This window comes from Phyllostomus discolor, chromosome 6, assembly GCF_004126475.2.
Source record: "Phyllostomus discolor isolate MPI-MPIP mPhyDis1 chromosome 6, mPhyDis1.pri.v3, whole genome shotgun sequence".
Taxonomy (NCBI): domain Eukaryota; kingdom Metazoa; phylum Chordata; class Mammalia; order Chiroptera; family Phyllostomidae; genus Phyllostomus; species Phyllostomus discolor.
This window is the reverse complement of record NC_040908.2, coordinates 21,902,214-21,909,241: the sequence shown is the minus strand read 5'-3', so window position 1 is coordinate 21,909,241 and position 7,028 is coordinate 21,902,214. Positions and strand designations below refer to the sequence as shown.

The 7,028-nt window shown below is 40.8% G+C and overlaps 1 non-coding gene across 1 annotated transcript; it reads right to left on the bottom strand.

Annotated features, from left to right (window-relative positions):
* Nucleotides 1-5,407: 5,407 nt before the first annotated feature.
* LOC114501222 lies at nt 5,408-5,571 on the bottom strand. Its single transcript, XR_003684974.1, has one exon. It is a non-coding gene; the product is annotated as a U1 spliceosomal RNA (small nuclear RNA).
* Between the last annotated feature and the right edge of the window lie 1,457 nt (nt 5,572-7,028).

Below are 7,028 nucleotides of genomic sequence, written 5' to 3'. Positions count from 1 at the left end.
AGTGTTAAACATTTTGAGAGCTGATATGTTGAGGGTCTTCCTCATGTGTCAGCAAAACATCCAGTCCCAGGGGAGAACTTTGGATGACTTCCGGCTTTCCTGGTGAGCTTGTCATTCGTTAAATAGCTGAGAGTGGTTAGGACAGCCTGAAGCAGTCCCTGTTCGTGCTTACTGTTCCAGCTGAATTACTCATAGCACCCCCAAAGTGTGCAATTTGACCACTGAATTATTTAGGTGCCCTACTCATGACCCTCAAGTTTTAGATAGAAAAGAATACTACTTTCTAAAAAGTAATTATTTATTTTACCTTTTCAATTACAGTTTACATTCATTATTATTCTACATTAGCTTCAGATGAACGGTGTGGTGGTTAACTAATCATGTACATCACAGAGTGGTACCCCCCGCTGCCGATATTTCTAGTACCCACCTGGCCCCATACAGAGTTATCGTGATATTATTGACTATATTCCCTATGCTGTCACTTACATCCGTGACTGTTCTGTAACCACCAATTTGTACTTCTTAATCCCTTCACCTTGGTCACTCAGCCACTTTTGCTCACACTTTTCCCCCTTCCATCTCATCCTAACCCACCAGACTATCCCAGTTAAAACAATAAAAGAGTTAAACAATTGACACTGTCAAATGAGCACTAGACCTGGGCTTCTTATTGCTGAAGCTTGGATGTGGCACAGGATAGAACCATCTGACTTTCCCATTGAAAGATGACGTATCCCAAATGGGAGCCACATCCTTACAGATAGTCAGTTGTCACCTCAGTAGCCCTATAACAATCCTTTCAAATGTACTCTTACAGCTAATGCACTAATTATTACTTACCTAATTACAACTAATTCATCAACTAATTCACAAGTATTTATTGAGCACTTACAATGTGCCAAGCTCTGTTCTAGCCCCAAGGATGTAGAGTTAACACAATATTTCTGTCCTCATGGAAATTTCATTCCAGCGAGGGAAGAAAGATAATATAAACAAGTAAACAGATAAATAAGATAAAGATACTGGTAACTGTAATGAAGAAAATGAAATAAAGAGATGGAGTAGAAAGTGTATTGTTTAAGGAACAAATAAATTTCCAGAACAAAGAGATCAGAAATACAGATGCTCAAATTAAATAAAAGTTGTGTGTTTGTGTATGTGTGTGTGTGTGTGTCTCAGGGGTGACCTGTCCAGTGCCAGAAGGTGGCTCCTCCTGTGAGGACTTCCAAGACCAAGACTCCTTCGGCCACCCTGTCCATGCCCTAGGGCAGTGTCCTCACGCACAGGGCCAGAGCAGCTCACCAACACCGTGTCTGCATTTCAGCCTGTGGGAAAGGGACGAAGAATGTCCAGGGTGAGTGTCTCATCATTAAGGAGATGACCCACACGTGGTGTATTTTCATTCCTCTCACTTCCCATTGACCCGAACTTAGTCACACACCACAGCTAATTACAAGGACACCTAGAAAGTGCAGGATCTGAGGGCTTTTTGAAATACAAGCTGTGTTAGAGAAAGTGGTCAGGGAAGACGTGAGCCCCCAGCACCAGCAAGAGGCAGCCATACACAAAGGGGGAAGTTCGAAACCAGCAGTCATGAGTTCAGATGACAACCAACATACACACTTCAAACTAAACTTCTAGTTCATATGTAGTTTTTTAATTATAATGATCTGTGATTATTTAAGATATATTTACTAATAAAGCCTGTCTCTCTACATACATATTTTTTATTTGGTAAGATTCTCAATCCTGTTTACATTCCATACCTGGTTGCTTTTGGCACATTCGACACACGGCCACAGTGAAGAATTTATATAGATAATAAAAAAACTCAATTCTGAAAATTTGGTGTTTCCATTTGTTTTTTCAATCATCTCCAACTTCCAAGCAGCAGCTGCCACCCTCTCCACAGCCTCTGCCCACCCCTTGTATAGCCTAAGCTACTGGGCAGCTCCATGAAGAGGCTCAGAAATTATGGAATGAGGAAATCTTGTTCTAAAGTAAATAAAAAGGGATTTCTAAGTTTCAGACACACTCATTAGTCAGATGAATTGTATACACAGCAAGAAGTGTTTTGACATTGATTATGAGAGAAGAAAATGCTTGCTGGGAAGGTTTCTCGTCCTTGCCTGATTCTGGGCACCAGCCATGCAGTTGATAAATCCAGGTCTAATTAAAACCTTAAGAAATACCACCCGAGGCAGGCCTATAATCCATCTGGCCGACGGTTCAGACTCAGACAGAAGCATCCAAAGACTCGGGGGCGGGGGTGGCAAGTGCCCCATCTGATTCAGCCAGGATGGCGTGAGAACCACGTGCGGCGGGTCCCGACTTTCTCTGTGGAAGCGGAGGGCTGCGCATCGGGATGTGCTGTGCTCTCACAGGTCTCATGATCCCTCTCGGGGAAGCTATCGTCTGCCCCTGAGTCCATGAGCGTCCATTAGTTAAAAAGCAGACCTCACTCCTTACAATGGTTGCAGGAATGTGCACTTGACGATAATGAGTCTAAGATGTTGGGGGTGATGACCAGAAATCCCTTTCCCCTAGGTGACTTATGTATTTGGCAAACACTGGACTTGTGAAGACATCACCTTCCTTCTCGTTTAGTAAAATGATACCTATTTTGTTTCTTTTCTTTTCAGTATATTTTATTGATTATGCTATTACAGTTGTCCCATTTTTTTCTCTCTTCTATTCCCCTCCACCTTGTCCCTCCTCCCAACTCCACCCCCCACCCCCTTAGTTCATGTCCATGGGTCATACATACAAGTTCTTTGGCTTCTCCATTTCCTACACTATTCTTAACCTCCTCTAGTCTATTTTGTACCTACCATTTATGCTTCTTATTCCCTGTACCTTCCCCCCCCTCTCCCCTCTCCCTGGCCCCACTGATAACCCTCCATGCGATCTCCACTTCTGTGATACTGTTCCTGTTCTAGTTGTTTGCTTAGTTTGTTTTGTTTTTGTTTTTAGGTTCAGTTGTTGATAGTTGTGAGTACTATTGTTTCTGAATAGTAAAGGTTTCTGAATAGTAAAGTTTATATTATATTGCACCTAGGTCCTATGTCCTTCTTCCTACAAGTTCCACAGGTAATTAGTTTCATTAAATAGTATCTTTGCTGTGAAGTTCCCCTTCACAAGAGCTCCCATCCCTTAGTCTAACAAAAAGTCTTTAGCCACACTCTGACTGCATGCTTTTCTGAGAACAATGTTATTTAAATATCTATAAAGACAGCATGACTAGATAGTATATAAAAGCTGAAAAATCCCAGTGCTACACAGATCTTCAACTTCTGTGTTTCACCTCGCCCACATGGCTGGGGTGGGGAGGGGGGTGGGACATTCTGGTGGCTGCCTCCATGCTGCCTTGATGGACTTTCTTACAAACCTCAGGGCCGATTAACTACCACTGACATGTTGTTCTTAGCTACGAGCGCATCTCCTGGATTTGGCTGAAAACTGTAGCCCACACATCCCTAGCCTTTTAAATCCTTAAAATACCAAAGTGCATAAAGGAGAAAGATGCAGACTGCAACCTCGGCACTTGGAAGATTCAAGTAATATTTTGCACTCAACTAAAAAGAAGACAGAAAAGTGCCCACAATACACAAAGGCATGGAAGTGTCCTTTGATCTACTAACAACTTCCCACCTAGACAATGCTTTAGAAATTAACTGAATTGCATTTTAATCACAACACTTCTCCATTTGAAAAGTGAGGACTCTGGGAACCGGAGGGATTCCGGGACCTGCCTAGGTCACGGGGTGATTGAGGAGCAAAGCAGAAGTAGAAGCGAGGATCCAGTGCCCTTCTCACTCAACCACAATGCTGTTGGTTGGAAATACTTCTGGTTTTGCATCCTTGGGTCTACAGAACCCCAGCATAGGGTTTTGGCATAGCACAGCCCAGTGTTGAAATCTTCCTCCCCACTCTAACACTTCCCCACTCCAAAAAACCCGAATCTATATCACAGTTCCTAATTAGCTCTGACAAACTTGATGTCTTGCCAACCAGTATACTAACTACATCACACCTATTGACTCCAACAGGCAAATGATTCTATTAAATAACTAGACTTAATATCTCAGCTAAAAATGGCCATCTGTTCACTCCTAATTATCATCTTCCCCAAACATATTTATTTGACAATTTTAAAGAAAAACTCCACTTGTAGTAAGAACTGAGAATTTGAATTTTTAGCCCTCCTGCTGAAAAGCTGTCAACTAAACTTAATATTATCTCAAACCTGGTTCGAGTCCTACTGGAAATAAACACACACATTTTTTCAGATGGTTCCAAAAACACATTCTTGCATTTCTTTCTTTTTATTTTTTAAAGAATGAATTGTAGGGGGCAGGGAACCAATAAAGTGGGCTGCCTTTCTTGTTCCTTTTTTTTTTGTAGTTTTTGCCTTTCTTTCCTCCTCGCTTTCTTTCTTAAATATACATTTTCTCGACAGAGGAAATGGAAGGGGAAATTTCAGCTGCCAGCTGCACCTTGTCACTAGTGGACTGAGCACGCCAGCCAAGAAGTCAGCTAGCAGCGTTCACCTCCCGTCACGTCCCTGCGTGCCCCACAGAGGGCCCCTCCCATTTCGGTCCCTGTGTGTACGAAGTTCTTCCACGGTGCCATTCCTGTAGAGTTCGGATTTGCATGCAGTCATTCAAAGAATCTTTTTGAATGTTTTAAAGAGCCAGAATCTCAATAGCTCTCCACTTTGCAGACAGGGCCTAACTTTGGTTGTGTTGTATGAGTACACCAAGTACTTCGACAAAGTTGAAGAGCCACTACACTTGAAGAAATTGACAGCAGAAAAGGAAATTGCTTGCCCATTCATAATAAACATGTGAAAGCAGATAGTTATGACATTCATAACTAAGGCTTTTTTGATTTAACTATTAACCTTCTCATGGGACAAAATAGCCCTATCAAAAAAAATATACTTTATTTGGGGAGCTACTTCCTGAAATAAAGAAGAATGAGTTGAATCGCCTCTGGCCATCTGTGTATGTTTTTTCACTTTGGTTGCCTTTGCTGATTGGAATGCACTCCGGTATCTTGGCCTCTCTGGAGGAAAAACAGGCAATTAAGAAGATTTCCAGAGACCAACAGTTCATAGGAATGACTTTCAAGCAACATTTATTCACTTACTTAAGAAATAAATATTATTGCTTACTGTGTACCCATTTCTATGCCAACATCTGGGAATACTACTGTGAGCCAGGTAGACAAGTTTGCTGTCTTCGTGGAATTTATAGTCGAGAGGAGAAACCAATCCATTGCTTAACTAATTACACAAATGCAAGAAAAATGGTCTGCCAAAGAAGTTTCAACTTTTAAAAAAATAATTCTCAAAAAATGGTGAACCTACTGTTTTTTTGTTTTGTTTTTGTTTCCTTTTAACCAGGGGAGAGTACGGACGCAGCCCCCCACTACCACAAACTATGCGGTCAAGCTTCCCGCATTTGGGGAAATTGCAGGGGTCAGCACACCCAGAGTGCAGTGGGTGAGCCTCGCCCTGGGAAAACCACCTTCGTGATCATGGTATCTCCCCTGCCAGGTAAGTACGGAACATACTGTTTTAATGTTTTAAACACTGACCTATGGAAAATTAAAAAAAAATTTATATTGATTTAATTGTTACTGTATGTCAAGGGCTTCACATACATTGTCCATTTCATTTTTACAAAGATTTTTGTAAGTAGATACAAAGGAAACTGAGGCTCAAAAAGTGGAAACCATCAACTATAAAGCCATAATCACATGCACATTCATCTCATTCAAATTTCATGCATTTACTCCCACACTTTCTGACTTTCTCAATAGAGTTTTCTCTGGCACCTTAGCTGAAAAGGTCACACATCGGACATCTCTTCCATCAGTGGGAAGCAGGCATACAGGATTCTTGAGCCAACGATTGGAATAATTATCTAAGAGTCTAAAAAATAGTCTCAACCTATGTCAGATCTCCAAAAAAGACAACCTCTCCCACCTTCAGTGGCAACACGATCTGATGTTTCATAATTCTGCAGGCATACTAGTTCTCAGTGAGTTTCTACTATCTTAGCAAGTTCTCGTTGCCAGATCAACTTTCCGTGCTACTCTGGGTTTGAGATTTTATAAGAATTAAGCCCAGAATTGAGAAATTATATATGTCAGCATTCACTAGGCATAAAGCAGTTAACTAGCAATAAAAAATCTATCTTCCTAAGCATATTATAGTCTATGTATATGCCTTTTGTTCTAAACACTAATAAAGAATAGTCCTGTTTGCCCCTTGCTAGATATATATACAGCAAAAATTTTATACTATATTTTATAAGGAGATACCACTATACATAAAGTAGAATGCCATATATATAATATATATAGTTATATATAATATATAGTTATATATACAAAGATAATTCTGGATGGATATATATATATATATATATGTATTTTCTGAATAGTAAAGTTTTATGTTATATTGCACCTAGGTCCTATGTCCTTCTTTCTACGAGTTCCACAGGTAATTAGTTTCATTAAATAGCATCTTTGCTGTAAAGTTCCCCTTCACAAGACCTCCCATCCCTTAGTCTAACAAAAAATCTTTAGCCACACTCTGACCACATGCATTTCTGAGAACAATGTTATTTAAATATCTATAAAGACAGCATGAGTAAATAGTATATAAAAGCTGAAAAATCCCAGTGCTACCAGGATCTTCATCTTCTGTGCTTCACCTCACCCACACAGCTGGGGTGGGGAGGGGGGTAGAACATTCTGGTGGCTGCCTCCATGCTGCCTTGATGGACTTTCTTACAAACCTCAGGGCCGATTAACTACCACGAACATGTTGTTCTTAGCTACGAGCGCATCTCCTGGATTTGTCTGGAATCTAGACAAACTTTGTCTGGATTTGTCTGGAGAGTTGCTTCCAGAAGTATAGGCTTCTCCAGCTAGGTGAGTATTCTAGGAACCCATCTGTATCAGTGTGCCAGCTAGTGTTGTTGTGAGAGGCTACATTTGGCTTCAATGAATTT